Source organism: Petaurus breviceps, unplaced genomic scaffold (genome assembly GCF_028583685.1).
Source record: "Petaurus breviceps papuanus isolate PSGF00001 unplaced genomic scaffold, PetGlider_PUasm1.0 181, whole genome shotgun sequence".
Lineage (NCBI taxonomy): Eukaryota > Metazoa > Chordata > Mammalia > Diprotodontia > Petauridae > Petaurus > Petaurus breviceps.
The window spans coordinates 27,313,018-27,329,778 of NW_027185784.1; the positions used below are offsets into that span (position 1 = coordinate 27,313,018).

At 38.8% G+C, this 16,761-nt stretch overlaps 1 pseudogene; it reads left to right on the plus strand.

Moving 5' to 3' along the window:
- Nucleotides 1-11,331: 11,331 nt before the first annotated feature.
- On the plus strand, nt 11,332-12,704 carry LOC138160402 (olfactory receptor 6V1-like; annotated as a pseudogene).
- The last annotated feature ends 4,057 nt before the right edge of the window (nt 12,705-16,761 follow it).

Below are 16,761 nucleotides of genomic sequence, written 5' to 3' on the forward strand. Positions count from 1 at the left end.
ACACACACACACACACACACACACACACACACACACACACAGAGAGAGAGAGAGAGAGAGAGAGAGAGAGAGAGAGAGAGAGAGAGAGAGAGAGAGAGAGAGAGAGAGAGAGCAGTTGGGAGCAAGCTGCAATTGGGTACCAAGACAGAGCCACAACGGAAAGAACAATAAGTCTTGAAATCCTAAATTCAAGACTTGTTGCTTTGATTTCCTCATTTCCCACTCACTTCTTGACCCATTAAAACTTGGCTTCCAAAGTCACAGCTTAAATGGATTATCTCCAAGGTAACCAATAATCTCTTAATTGCTAAATCTTGTTCCCATTTTTCTTCTTTGTCCTTGCTAATGCTATTTATATTCCTGATCAATCATTCCTTTGAGATTGTTCTCTCATGCTTAGGTTTTTGTGACATTGAATCCTGATTCCTATACTATCTGTCTGACCACTCATTCTCACTCTGCTTTACTAAATCATCATATATATTCCATAACTGCCTTAGGTCCTCGAATATTATCTCACTAGTGATACCAGCTCTCTTGTTGAGTTCCTCATCCCCTATCAGTTCCAATATTATCTCAATACAAGTGATTCTGAAATATGTGCACCTAGCCCCATTCATTGTTCTGAGGTTCTTTCCTTCAACCCTGCAACCCCAGTTGCCTACTAGAAATCACGACCTAGATGTCATGTAGGCATCTCAAATTCAACACATTTCCAGTGGGGCCCCATTAGCTTTTCTTCCTAAAAATGTTCTTTTTTCAGTTAAAGGCATCACTCAGCTACCCAAATCACACCCTCAGAGTCATCCTAGACTTTACATTCTCCCTGATCCCCAACCATTTGTCAACTCTGGTAGATTTTACTTCTACAATTTCTCTTGCATCCATCACCTTTCTCTCCATTCACACAATAAGCACATTAGGTCAGACTGATGACTGATGATGACTGATGCCCTCATCTGGACTATTGCAATAGACTCTAAATATATCTCCTTACTTCTACTTTCTCTCTTCTCCAACTCATCCAGTACACAACTGCCAAAATAATCTTCCTTAAGTACCTAACTGATCATATCACTCCCCTTCTTCAAGGGGAAATCTTCAAGGACTCTCTGTTATATCTCAAACAACATTAAGAATTCAGCATAGCTCCTAAAAACCTGGACAATCTAGCTCTAGCCTATTTTCAGGATTATTAGACATTAATCAGCTTCATGCAGTCTATATTCTATCTCATCTGGCCTCTCTGTTGTTTCCAGTACTTAGCATTCTGTTTCCCACCTATGTGGCTTTGTACAGGCTGTCTTGCCTGTACTTATTTGAAAATGAACTTATCATTTCAACTTCCTTTAATCTTTAGCTTCCTTCAAGGCATTAAGTCATGGACCATCTTCTAATGGAAAACATTTCCTATGACCTAGCTATTATGCTCTCCCCTCCTTAAATTTTTATATGGAAAAAGAACTGGCTTCAAATGGAGGAAAACCTGGGTTCAACTGCTATATTTGGTACCTATTAATTTTGTCAGGTCACTTACCTGTTCAGTGTCCCAGATAATGCTCCAAAGTCTAAGTCACAGAGATGGCATGCATCTACACTAGTAGAAGTCCCCTTATTAGGAACTCCCTATATTGATGAAATCAATAAAATCTTTTTTATTATACTATGTTGTAGATTTGCTTGCTTTATTCCATAAATTAAAAATAAAATTTAATAGTGAAAAGAAAAAAAGAAATCACAGGATTTTTGTACTTCTTGATTCGACTGAGTCATTGTGAGGATCCAATTAGATACTGTATGTAACGTGAACATTTGTTGTTCTAGTTACATATCAATCCCTAAACATCAGTTTAGTATCTCCATGGTATCTATCCCTGGCCAGAGTCTCTCCTGCCTTGTCTCCTTGAAACTGGCTTCCTTTTCTTCCAATTTCACTAAGGCACACCATTGACAACAATCTGGCTCCTCTGTCTTCCTTCCAGCTACTGTTCAGACAAACAGTGAGGGCATCCCAGACCCATAGGACATGGGTCTAGTGTCAGAACACCCCAAGGCTTTCATACATTCAGCACAGGCAAATAGAAAACTTTAAAAGAAAGCTTGACCAAACAACCATGAGCTATGTCGGTGAGTGCAATTAAACAACTATTTACTTAGTGCCTATTTGGTGAACAACCCTGCCTGAGAAACTGATAATACAAAAATGAAATAAGGCAGAATCTCATGGAGAATTAGACATATGCACCAATAAAAATTCATATTTTATGTAGTCCTTTCCTTACAAATTCCCCATGTGGGAGGTGGTGCAAGTATTTATATTCCCACTTCAGAGGTGAGAAATTTTAAATTAGTCCATGGACACAGCTAATAGGTAGCAGAGTTAGGACATAAGCCCACCCACTCTTACCACTCCATGGACCTGCCACTTCTGTCCCAGAGGATGACCTTAATTGTATTGTCTGTTTCTACCCCGTTCAAGGGCAGGACTTCTTAAACTGTGGATCAGGACTCCATGTAGGGTGGTAAAAAATTTGGCAACAGTAAAAGGTTTCTGAACACTCAGCAACCAAAAATTAATTAGAAGTCAAATGTGTAATGAATCTGAAGTGTTTCTGGCAGGGCTTGCCTGTGTAGCATCCCAAAATTTCACTGCAGCCTTGGTTCTGAACAAAAAGCATGCACACATGCCCTCGGGCCACTCAACAGCAACAATGCTGCCAAAACTCGAAAAGGGTTCTTGAGTGGAAAAAAATTAAAAAGCCCTGTCTAGAGGTTTGGGCCCAGCATTTCCAAGTTCCCTTGCCCTCTCTTCCTATTTCATAGAAAAGGCAAACACTAAAGGAAATGCTCACCTCTCACAAGAGAATCCACAAATGAACTCAGTTTCCCCACAAAGTGTTGGGCCTCTGTTTAAAATATTTCCTAGCAGTTGACTGAGGCAAGCCAAGCTCTCTCAGGAAAGTTCCTGTTATTGATGCTGCCCCCTCAACTCACAATGAAGAAGGGAATGAACCTCACCAAGGACGTTAAGCAAAAGTCCAGAAAGAAGGAAGCTGAGCTCTCTCTCTCTCTCTCTTTCTCCCCTTTATTCATCCACCCACTCTAGAGGATTCACTGCTAACACTCTTGTTTTTAATGAGGCCAGGAGCATGGATCCCCTCAGGGCCTAGTCTAGGGGAAGCCAGACAAACTTGAGCTTCTTCCCTTCTGGCCAATCACAACCAGAGCTTTGGAAAGTCTTGTTTAAAGAGAAAAAGAATCTATTTCTGTAATTCCCCTCCAGTAATCTACAAAGGTGGATCCTCTTCAGTGCTAGCGCCATCCTTTTTCTAGGCCCAAAGTTGGCTCCCTAGGGGAAGATACCAGGGAAACAGATACAGGAAATGTGGCATTTATTGATCTTAACAAAAGCTAACTTCTCTTCAGGTCCCTAATGAAATAGTTTAAGAAATTCAGAGGAGTTGTTCACTACATTTTAAAGATCAGAAGAGATGTCAGATGTCACCGGGTCCACACTCTGCCCAGATCACAGACCACTTACATCTGCGGAAAAAGTGATCATTCTGTCTCTGCTTGAAAGTGGAGTGAAGTACCTCATTACTTCACCAGCAATTTGCTCCGTTGTGGTTCCGAAACTCTAATAGCAAGGAATGTTTTCTGTTTTTAATTTTGTTAGACTGAAACCTGCCTCCCTAAATCTTTCCTACATTGTTCCTAATTCTACTATTAGGGATTAAAAAAAAAAAAAACTAATTTCTCTTTGGCATGGTAACCACTGAAACATTTGAAGAAATTGGAGATGATGTCCCTTCCAAAGTCTTCAAGCTGAACATCCCCAATTCCTTCAAAAGAACCTGCATGGGGCATGGTTTTCAGAGGGAACTATGTGGCCAGCACACTGGGCCGTTTGGACACATACAGAGGTTTGCTATTATGTTAGACAATCTTGAGACACAAACTACATTCAAAATAGATATGTTAAAGGGATGCAGTCACACATTACTCCGAGGTTGACTTGAATTAAAATAATAATCAGGCTCTGTTTGCCTGCCTTCTCCTATAACCCAATCCTTCACACTTCTTTTGAAGTTCACTCTTACTTTCTAGATCAAGTTTTAGGCTGAGCCAATTCTTTCAATTCCCTTGGTTCACTAGAGAAATGAAATTCAATTTTGTGTTTGTTTTAGGCCCCATTTTGGGTTCCTCCTGACCCCAAAGTTTGGATAAGCCTTCACTAAATCTAACAATAGGCCAACTGAGTAAATTAATTTAATTAAGCTAGGAATTTTCAAATTTATCTCCCAGCACTTAACACAATATCTGGCATATAATAGGCACTCAATACATGTTGACTGACAATGAATTAACCTACCAGAGTTCACAGCATAGAGCATACAGCCTATTGTCTACATTATTACAGTCATGTTTTCCTCAACTATTCTGATCTGTTATTCCTCTAGGCTGTGAGTTCCGAGAGGATGTACAGTTTGAGGGTTTTTTGTTTTGTTTTGTTTCTTTCTTTCTTTTTTCCTTTCCTTATATTACCTGTGTTTAACACAGTGCCTGACAGATAGTAGGTATTTCAATCATTCTTGAAACACCCCTGACATTTTGGCTGGTAGCTTGAAAAATTTTGCCAGAAAAGTGGAGGAATTAAAATTGAGTTTAAAATGTCAAATTCTTATTGACTTGACCTGACTTGATAAATGCTTTTCTAACAGGATTGGTTTTTAACAATGCTAGCAGTAATGAAATCTACAAAAATAAACAAAAGAAAATAAAAAATAGAAGGGAATGAAAAATATAACCAAGGAATTTTTTATTGTCATCTTGTTAAAATTAATACTAACCTTTGAAAAAGATTGCAAATAAATTCCATGGCTTTAAGGATATTTTATATGTGTTTATATAATTCAGTTCTTTTATCAAAATGAAACAAAAGTAAACAGAAACAGTCAAATATATAACCCTTAACCTTGTTTCATAGAGAAGCAATAAATATTTGTAAGGCCAGACTAAAATAGAAAGGTACAATAGAGCACATAACAATTATTGGATACTCCATGATTAGAAATTAAGAGACAGTGGTACTTTATATGTATTCTGCAGTTTGAATGTATATGTATGGTTATTGAAGAGTAGTCATATTTCCCCCCTTCTCTATTATTTTCTCTTGATCTTCCTCAGAAAGTGTGATTTGTTTTTTTTTTTCTCTGCTTCCAAAGAAGCTCAGAAGACATTTATTCCCTTCCCCTTCATTTGTCAGGGATTTCTCACTTTTTCTGAGGACTAAGAATCTCATAAATTTCCTTAATTTTTAAGTTTTCTTGACTATCCAGGTACTACTTATGCATTCCAGTCAGAATCTAACATGATCCAACAGGAGGAAGGGAAAATATCTTTATTTCTCTGCCCTTTCTATCCAAAATTACTTTACAAGTTACAACCTTGACTTCTCTCTTCAATATCATTTGTCTGTGTCTTTTTCCCTTTCATCAAACCTAGCCCTGTCCTTCTCTCTTCTATGTATTTTATCCCACATTCCACCCACTCCCATAATCTCCTAAGTCCATGATGAACAGAAGAAAAAAAAAAAACAAGGTATCCTTTCTAGGCAAGGAAAAAGAACTGGCTTCATATGATAACAAATATAGCTCTTTGCCTACATCAGCCTGGTCTCAGGCAGATGGAGTCAAGTTCTACTATTTACACTATACTAATACTGTCTGAATTCATAGAAGGTATCATTTTATAGCTGGAATGGAAATTGGCAATCATCTAGTCCAACTTCCATATTTTATAGTTGAGGAAACTGAGGTGCAAGCAGGAGAAAGTAATAGCACAAAGTTATACAACTAATCAGAAATGGGGGGGGTCAGAAATTTGATTGGCTGTCTGTATAGCTCTTACCACTTTGTCATATTGAAAGATGCATTGAACTGAGAAGTAGGAGCCAGTACCTCTTATCTAAGAGCTAACTTTTATAAGGCTTACATCTGGAGATTTCTCTGTATCAGGTATGTCCTTGGAATAATTTTTTAAAAACTATTGATACCTTTCAGATTTGGATTCAGTCAAAGGACTGCACTTGAGGACCTAGAGGGCCACATATGACCTCAAGGCAGCAGGTTCCCCACCCCTGGAGTAGCCTGTATTGGGCTTTTCTCTATTGGATGAGGCTATAAGTAATGCTGAGAATGACCTACTCTCTAATCAGTGATGGCTAAGACCATGGTAAATTCCTCTCACTTTTTCTACCCTAGTCTTCCTGTTCTGCAAAGATCTCCAAGACAAATAACCATGTAGTTAGTGCAAGTGATGGCCAACAGCTGTCCCCAAGACCCCAGGGGACCCCTTGATCCCATCTTCCATTCCCATTGGTAATACGTTAAGAAAGATAATATATTTCCAGCTAGCCCAGATTCCTGCTAATTAGTACAAAGTAATCAGAGGCATCCAAACAAAAATGAGAGAAAAAGAACCAGGCAGCAGGCACCCAGGGAGAAGATAAAGCAGTGAACAAAGGCCAGAGTTCAAGAGAAGCATCATTTGTCACAGCAGGAGCCCTTTCCATTTGGCCTCTTTCAATTTCACACTCCCTCCTTCTATGCCTAGATGGATGCTGCCACTGGACATTGCTGTGAGGGACAGTGAGTTTTTTAGCCCAGTCCACCTTAAGGATTTGGGTCCCTCTGGTTTTTTGTTCCTTTATTTTAACATGCCTCTCCTTTCTGCATTCAGACAGGGGGATGTCTGCTCAGGTGGACCTAGTCAAGTCCACCTGAGCCAGATTTCACTTCTCCATCCTTCATTCACTGAAGAATTCTATTTAGGACAATGATCCTCACATCTGAGCCAGAGGAATTGTGATGTGCCAGCTAGGAAACACCAGAGGTAAGTGAAAGGGAAGCTCATGGAACACTGAGCTAGATGGGAAGGCTCAACAGGATAAAGCCCATACAGATTCAATTCCTTCAACCGACTGAACTGTGAATTAGTTTTCTGCTAAGCAATACAATGAAGCCAAGAGCTTTCACTGAAATTTGGCCTAATGTTTGTTAGGCTCAGAATTCAGAGTTAACATTGAATGCAATCAGCACTAAGGCTACTCAGGGGTCAGTAGCACTTAGTCAGTCCTTCATCTATGAATCTGAACCCTTTAATTCTAGGTTATAGAAATCTCTTCAATAGGAACTTCACAAAAGGAAGAATAAAGAGTCTAATGTATTCCTCTCTATAATGCTATTTCACTGTAAAAAAAATGAAATGATCCCATTCAGTTTCAGTATATCCCATTATAAGTTTTATTTCAAGAGTTCTAGAGCCTCTAAGTGCCATTCTGGGAAATGGGAACATTCACTCTCCTCATAACATCTAACTTTGTACCAGAGAAACTCCATGGGTGAGTGATAAAGTCAGGTATAGATACATGAATTTCATAAGTATTATCTCATTTTATGATCACAACTCTTCTGTGATGAACACAAGACAGGTATTTTTCTCCCAATTTTACAAAAGAGGAAACCAAGGTTCTGAAAAGGTTAGGTGAATTACACCAATTGAATTTGAAACCTTTAACTTCAGGTAACATCTAAACTACTCATTTTATAGATGAATAAATTTCAGTGAAGTGATTTGCCCGTGGTCACAGAGCTAGTAAGTGGAAGACTTGGAAGCTTAGCCTAAATTTGCTGACTCCAAATCCAGTCCTCTTGCCACCAGACCATGTTCCTTTTCGGAAGCATTATGGGAACTTATATGTATACCACAGTAGTAATCATTTAGCAGTAGTCTTTTCTCATACCAACACAAACTTATTGTTGTGCTTAGTTGACCTACTGGACCCCCACAGTTAGCAAGACTGTCCCCTACATTATCAAGGCTGTTGATGCTTTCTTTGCAACAACCACTGTCCAGTCAAAGTTCTGATCTGGGTAAAGTTGAGCATCCATGGATCACTCAGAGCTCAAGAGTTCAAATAAATCATCCTTTTACTAAAAACATAATCCTCTATTTTCATATGGAAAAAATTCCCAAGGTGGTTAAAAGCAGTTCAGGAAGACAAAAACAGATAAGCATTGACAAAGAGACAGTGAGATAGACCTGTCTTCAATTCCTCAAAAATACAGAAAATGTTGATCAATCAGCAAGCTGTCCTATGTACAAGGCACCATCCCTGGGGGCAGGAAGGCAAACACTAAATACTGCTCCTGAAGAAGCTTATATTCTGAACATGTGAGTACAAATGATGAGAAAAGGTGCCATGTAGGACATAGCAAGAATCTAGAAACTCTAAGAGGTGAGAGGAGAGTACCTTCAAGGCATGAGTAATAGGTTGTGCAAAGGCATGGTGATGGGAGATGGAGTATTATGTCCAGCATCAAGTAAGTAATCTATTTTGACTGGAATGTAGAATATGTGGAGAGTATGAATACATAACCCTAGGAAAGTAGGCTGAAGCCAGATTTCTAAGGGTATTAAATGCCAAATAGAGGAGTTTATATTTTGTCCTAAAAGTAAGAGAGCCACCAGAACTTCTTGAGCATTAGGGTGATATGGTCAGACTTATGCTTTAGGAATGTCATTTTGGCCACTTTCTGGGAGATAAATGGGAGAGGAGAGAGGTTGGGTGTAGGGAGCACAATTAGGAAGCTATCACAAGAGTAAGAAAGAGGTGACAAGGCACTGAACTACTGGATATGTGGTGGGGTGGACTTTGAGGTTGTGAAGCTGGATGCCCAGTAAAAGGTTATACCTTGTAAAGAGACTGGTAAGTCAGTAAGTGGGATGGTTTTGGGAGGAAAGATAATGAGATTTGCTTTACACATGTTGAATTCATTAAGTCTATAGGAATTCACTTAGAAATGTCTGATAGGGAGATGGCAATGGACAACTAGGCCTTGGGAGAAGGCTAGGGCTGGATCTTGGAGTTATCTGAAAAGGGATGGTAATTGAAATAATGAAAATTGATGAGATCAAGGGCAAAGACAGTGAAGATCTAAAGAGAGAAAAGAAACACCAAAGAGCCTTGGGGTATAGGCACAAATAGTTAGGGGGCAGGCTATGGATGATGTTCTATCAAAGAACTTTAAAAGGGAGTATCTGGTGTAATGGGAATGTAAATTTTTAAGATCTTCCCTGCCCCTAGGCTAAAGTGCACCTGGAGCTTGGGGTGGGAGGCTTGTTTTTTAGTAGATATATTTTGATTGGCCAGTGGGTCCAGAAGGTTGTTACATTCTCTGAGCCAGGAGCAGGCTATATAAACCCTGATTTGAGGCTTTGATTTGGGGCTCACTTTGAGAAGTGTTCTGTGATTTGATCAGATGAAACTCTGGGAAGCCGTTGTTGAGAGTCTCCCGGCTTTGAAAAACCCAGATGTTGATTTGATATAGATGTAATGGTTGGACAGTTTGGAAACCTGTCTACTTGATCTGTTTCTCTGTCTTGATAAATCTGTCTATATACTCTGTGCTGACTTTTTTCCCCTGAACTAGGTAAATGATACATATTTGACTGATTAAAGTAAGCTTGTTAACCCATTTTGAGTTGCTTTCCTTTAGCAAAGCAGATCCAAGAACCTGTATTGGCAGCCACCCTGGGGACGCTGGGGTGCTTGCTGCTACATCTGGTCAGATGATGAAGATGATAGTAGCTAGCATTTATATAACACTTCAAAGTTTTTAAAGTACCTTATGATTATTACCTCATATAATCTTCACAACAACCCTGGGAGGGAGGTACCTCCATTTGACAAGTGAGGAAACTGAAGCAGACCAATAGATTTAGTAAATGTTTGAGCCTGGATTGGAACTCCAGTTTTTCCAATTCCAAATCCAGCACTCTTATCTCTAGGCCACCTAGTTACCTAATTAAGAGGAGAGCCAAGAGAAGGTAATGTCAGGAAGACCCAGAGAGGAGACAGTATATAGGAGGAAAGGATACTCAACTCTGTCAAATGTTGTAGAGAGGTCAAGAAAGATAAGGACTGAGAAAATATATATATCACTTTAGCAATTGAGATCATTGAAACTTTGGAGAGAGAACTTACAGTTGAATTATAAGATTGAGAAACTGGACTACAAGAAGTTGAGAACAGAGTGAAGGAGAAATGGAAGCCAAGGGCAAAGACAGTAATATCTTCAACTTTGGCTATTAAAGAGAAAAGAGATATAGGGTGGTGGCATTAGGAAGTAGAATAGTCAAATGAAAGCCTGTATTTCTAAGTAATGTACAAAGCAAGATCCTTTGCTGGGTCATAAGGAACAAGGGTATAGGGTCATTGTGGTGGCTGGATGACTTTCTTCCTCCATAATTCAGGATTGAGAATTAACCAAGCCTGTGCTATGACATAGGATCAGGAGGTCAGGGATTCAAGGGTGGAAGAAAATATAAAGTTGAACTATAGGGTTAAGGTGGAAAAATGTGAAGCATGAATACATATCAAAAGGTGATGGCCTGGTAGAATATTGAGAAATGGAGGGAATGGAGGACCTGGTAAAGACAAAGAAGACTTAGGAGGATGGTAGGATGATAGTTTTATAGGTCAGGGAGTTTAATCTGAGATTGTTTACAGTTATTCCCATGGAATAATCGAGGCCAGCAGGACACTCAGCACTGTATAACTTAGTTAAGTATTAAACACAAGAAACATTTATTAAGTATGTACAATGTCCAAGGCACCTCTCTTAGTCAGTTTCCCTATCTATGCAATGTCCTTAGTCCCTTCTATTTCTGTTTCACTAAAAATCCTTAAGCTCTGGTGGTGTCGCTAAGCCTTAAGAGCCACTGTAATTGTCAGTTTTAGAACTGTCAGAGTGTGAAATGAAATGTGATCATGGGCAATATGGACTCTTATACTTACATACGTGCAAATGTGCTTACAAACATGAATAGGCACATTTCCAACAGTACATGAAAGAACAGATGGGGGTGGAGAAGAAGAGTTGGTTGGTAAAGTGGACTTTAGCAGCAACAAAAAATGTTGATAAGGAAAAATTAGATAATTCTCTTATTAGACTGAGTGTCTAAAGTTTGTGGTTGAATGTGTGCCATCAGAGAAAAACTAGACCAGTTACCCACTGAGTTGAGGTTAGACAGAATGCTTTTAGCCCAGATGAAAAGCTGGATTAACCACCTTTCTGAACTCTATTTATCAAAACAGACAGCAAAGGTCAACCTAAAGGGATTTTGTGTATTGATTTCATATTCTGGCTGCCCTTAATTCAATAACACTAGTAAGCTTTGAGGTTAACTGAAAAGAAATGGGAAGGAATGTTTCACCACAAAGATAGGGCTTACATCAAAGAAACGTGCATCTAAAGAAGCAGTAGGTTAGCCACTGAACTACAGTGACAACAAATTCCCAAACCTAAATGATAACATTGATGGGCTTCTTGAGGAGCCTCTGATTCATTTTCCCTCTTTTATCTCTCTTCTCTCTCCAAATGTCTCACTGGGTATTTTTGTCTTTCTATGTCTCTGTTTTTATTTCCCATTCTCTCTGGGTACAGCTCTCTGTTTTTCTCTGTGTCTTTTTCTTTCTCTCTGAATCTACTCTATTTCTTTGTCTATCTTTTCCTTTTATCCTATTTCTTTTTCTTTTCTACTGTGTCTCTTCTTTTACAGTTTATTTATGGTCTTTCTTTTTTGATTCCTACTCCTTCCCCTTCTACCAAAGCTCTTTTTCTCTTCTTTTAAATACAGGTGACTGATCAGAAAACATGGGAAATCTGAGCCACCCAACTGAGTTCATCCTACTGGGATTTTCATCATATGGCAAGCTGCAGGTTGTGCTCTATGGGCCCTTCCTGGTGCTTTATCTCCTGGCTCTTTTAGGAAATGTAATCATTATTGCCATGGTCCTGGCCGATGCCCACTTACATAACCCCATGTACTTCTTCTTGGGAAATTTTGCTCTATTAGACATCTTGGTCACCATGACTGTAGTGCCCAAGATGCTCTCAGACCTCCTTGTCTCCACCAAGACAATTTCCTTTACCACCTGCATGGTCCAATTCTACTTTTACTTCTCCTTTGGCTCTGCCACTTCCCTCATTCTAGCAGACATGGCTCTGGACCGCTTTGTGGCCATTTGTCACCCACTACGGTATGGTACCCTTATGAGTTGGGCAGTATGTACCCATCTGGCAGGGGCAGCCTGGGTAGCACCCTTCCTGGCTATGGTGCCCACTGTTCTCTCTTGGGTACAGCTCTCTTATTGTCGTGGTAACATCATTAACCACTTCTTCTGTGACAATGCCCCACTGCTATAGCTAGCCTGCTCAGATACATCCCTCCTAGAGTTCTGGGACTTCATATTGTCTTTGGCCTTTGTCCTCAGCTCCTTCCTGGTGACACTTATGTCCAATGGCTACATTGTAACCACTGTGCGTATTCCCTCTGCCAGTGGCAGCCAAAAGGCTTTCTCTACCTGTAGTTCCCACCTCACCCTGGGCTTCGTTGGCTTTGGCAGTACAATCTTTGTCTATGTTCAACCTGGTAAGGCTCGCTCTGTGGAGTTCAACAAGTTTGTTGTTTTAGTCACTAACATTCTGACCCCTGTCCTCAATCCCTTCATCCTCACTTTTCGCAATGAGAGAGTCAAGGCTGTTATCCATGGACAGATGCAGAGGCTTAAGAGCCTAAAGAATTGGCATGAGTGGAAGGGTTCGATGCATCCAGAAACAGGAAATATTAGGGAATAACTGCAAAGAAAAGAGACAGTCCGTGGCACCTCGTGAGAAGTCAGGTACCAAATTTCATGATGTCACCATGAGGTACCATCCTCTCCCTCATCCATGAGCTCTGTTACCACCTTGTCCCAAACCTCCCCATTGCCACAGGCAAAACTCTCCCTGTGTCCTCCTGCAGAATCTGGTGGCTCTGAATACCTATTGTTCCTTCTGTTTGTAGGGAAGAATGGGGCAGGCAGTAAACAGAATTTCTCTCTACATCTCAATTATCAAGAGGCTCAAATATCAGGAATGGAGGAGTCCTCTCTGGTCATAAGGCCTATCCATCTTGAGTGTGTATCTATTTCTATTCATGCATGTGCCCTCTGTGAATGAACGCTAAAAGTTATACTTTTATAATCCCTTACCCTGGGATGATGTCCTGATTCCCCAGCAAATGATGTCCTGAGTCAAAAGACCTCTGTGAACATGCACAGGAAACTAGGTCTCACCTCTCTTTTATATGGAATTTCCTTAGCACTTCACTATCCTCTGTTGATAAAGGAATAGTTTTCTTTTAACAACCAGTGTGACTTTGCAACACCACCAACAATAAGAACAAAACCCAGATCTTTTGCCCACCTTAACTTCTCCTGTATTCCATAGGTCTTATAAGCTTACAGAATTTGTTTCCTTTTGTTGAACTGGGGTTCTTTGGGTCTTATATTTTGCCAGGCTTATAAAAACTCCAATAACAGTTCTTTCCACCATGACCAACTCCACTTTGCCTTAATAGTTCAAGTCCCTAAGACCAGTCCTTTTCATTGGAACCAAATAACTCATCTTTAAAAACTGATACACTGGATTTCTATTGGTCTGCTAATTCTTAGATTGGATTCTTATTAAACGGTCCCAGAGGGTTATCTACCCTTTAAATACTACATTGCCTCTCTTCACAGAGACCCACAATAATGTCTTTACCTTTTTGTGTTCTGCTCTTCTCTTCTTACTTTGACCCACAAGATCACTTCTTAAAGACTGAGCTGGGGGAAAGCATACTTGGGTATCTGGGTCCATTAGGTCAGTTCTCTCCCCCAAATTTCACTGCTCCCTTATGTTTGATTAATCTAGAATTATATTTATTTACTTATGTATTTAAATGCAATGGTTTTTGTATGTTTTATTTATTTTTAAAGATGTTTTATTGAATACTACACTGTTTAAGAAAGGAAAATAAATTATTTGAAAACTTATTATTAAGATTTTTTTATATCTTGGATACAGCTGGACCAAATAATTTACTGTTATAAATATATGTGTGTATATAGATATAGATATATACACATACACATATCTTCTTCAAAACAAAGGAATAAAACAAATGCTTGTGTTAAGTATTATGTTTGTTGTAGTTGTTCAGCTGTTTCAATTATGTCTGACTCTTTGTGACCCCTTTTGGGGTTTTCTTGGCAAAGATACTGGAGCAGGTTGCCATTTTCTTCTTCAACTAATTTTATAGATGAGAAAACTGACGCAAACAGGGTTAAGTGATTTGCTGAGGGTCACATGGCTAGTAAGTATTTGGGGTCAAATTTGAACTCAGGAAGAAAAGCCTTCCTGACACACCAGGCTTGGCACTTTATCCATTGTACCACCTAGGGTACAATGCATTTAATACCATTGAAAACATTTTTCATCCCCATGTACTTACTCAGTCACAAAACTTAAGAAAACATAACCTAAATTAAGTCATTATTCCCTTTAGAAATGGTAATATTTAGAAGCTAGAAGCATTTCCCATAAGATCAGAGGTGAAACAAGGGTGTCCACTATCACCCCTCTTATTCAATCTGGTACTAGAAATGTTAGCAGTAGCAATTAGAGAAGAAAAAGAAATCAAAGGAATCAAGTTAGGCAAAGAAGAGACCAAGCTATCACTCTTTGCAGATGATATGATGATATACTTAGAGAATCCTAGGGAATCAAGTAAAAAACTACTTGAGACAATAAATAAATTTGGCAAAGTTGCAGGATATAAAAGAAACCCACATAAATCCTTGGCATTCCTACATATTTCCCATGAAATTCAACAGCAAGAAATAGAAAGAGAAATCCCATTTAAAGTTACTGTAGACATTATAAAACATTTGGGAATCTACCTGCCAAAACAAACCCAATATCTATATGACCACAACTACAAAACACTTTTCACACAAATAAAGTCAGATCTAATTAATTGGAAAAATATCAATTGTTCGTGGCTGGGTTGAGCTAATACAATAAAAATGACAATTCTACCTAAATTAAATTATATATTTAGTGCCATACCAACTAATTTACCAAAAAAAAACTACTTTATAATGCTAGAAAACATAATAACAAAATTCATTTGGAAGAATAAATGGTCCAGAATATCAAGGGAATTAATGAAAAGAAATGGTAGGGAAGGTGGACTAGCTATTCCAGATTTCAATCTGTATTATAAAGCAGCAGTCATCAAAACTACTTGGTACTGGCTGAGGAATAGAGGAGTGGATCAATGGAATAGATTAGGCACACAAGATTCAGAAGTCAGCAACTATAGTAATATATTGTTTGATAAACCCCCAGACCCTGGTTTTTGGGATAACTCACTATTTGACAAAAACCGCTGGGAAAACTGGAATATAGTATGGCAGAAACTGGGCATAGACCATTATCTAACACCATATACCAAAACAAAGTCTAAATGGGTACATGATCTAGGTATAAAGGTTGATACTGTAAGCAGTCTCCTAAAACAAGGAATAGTTTACCTATCAGACTTGTGGAGAGCGAAAGACTTTATGACTAAATAAGAATTAGAGAACATTATAAAATGTAAAATGGATAATTTTGAATACATGAAATTGAAAAGCTTCTGTACAAACAAAGCCAATGTAACCAAGATTAAGAGGGAGGTGGGAAATTGGGAAAGAATCTTTACAACCTATGTCTTTGACAAAGGACTCATTTTTAAAATATGCAGAGAATTGAGTCAAGTTTATAAGAATACAAGTCATTCCCCAATTGATAAATGGTCAAAGGATATGAACAGGCAGTTTTCAGAGAAAGAAATTAAAGCTATCTATAAGCACATGAAGAAATGCTCTAATTCACTATTGATTAGAGAAATGCAAATCAAAACAACTCTGAGGTACCACATCTCACCAGTCAGATTGGCTAAGATGACAAAACAGAAAAACAATAAATGCTGGAGAAGATGTGGGCAAATTGGAACACTAATGCATTGCTGGTGGAGTTGTAAACTGATTCAGCCTTTCTGGAGAGCAATCTGGAATTATGTCCAAAGGGCTATAAATACTTTCATACCCTTTGATACAGCAATACCACTCCTAGGGTTATATCCCAAATCAATCATAGAAGTGGGAGAAAGACCCATATGTACAAAAATGTTTATAGCAGCTCTTTTTGTGGTGGCAAAGAATGGTAAATTAAGGGGGTGCCCATCAATTGGGGAATGGCTGAACAAGTTGTGGTATATTCATGTTATGGAATACTATTGTGCTATAAGAAACGAGGAGCAGATGGACTTCATATTTACCTGGAGAGGCTTAAAAGAACTGATGCTGAGTGAGAAGAGTAGAACCAGGAGAAATTTGTACACAATTACAGGCACAACGTATGTGTGACGACCAACTTTGATAGACTGGACTCCTCTCAGCAATGCAGTGATATAAGTCAATCCCAAAAGACTCATGATGGAGAGAAATGTGTATATCCAGAAAAAGAACTAGAAAGAACTGAGTTTATATCCAAATGGAAGCAAAATACCTGATCTTTTTCCTTCTCTTATTTGGTTTTATGTCCTCTTTACCATTTTTCATTCCAGCTGATACAATCCGTCTTTATAACCTGACTAATGTATAATGTGAAAGTATTTACAGATCCTATACTTGACTATATGCTGCCATGGGGGGCAGGAGAGGGAGGGGGACAAAATGTGAAACTCAAGGAATTGTGGAATTGAATCCTGTAAACTAAAAGGAAACAAACAAATTAATTAAAAATAAATAAAAGTTGGGGAAAAAAGAAATGGTAATATTTAAAA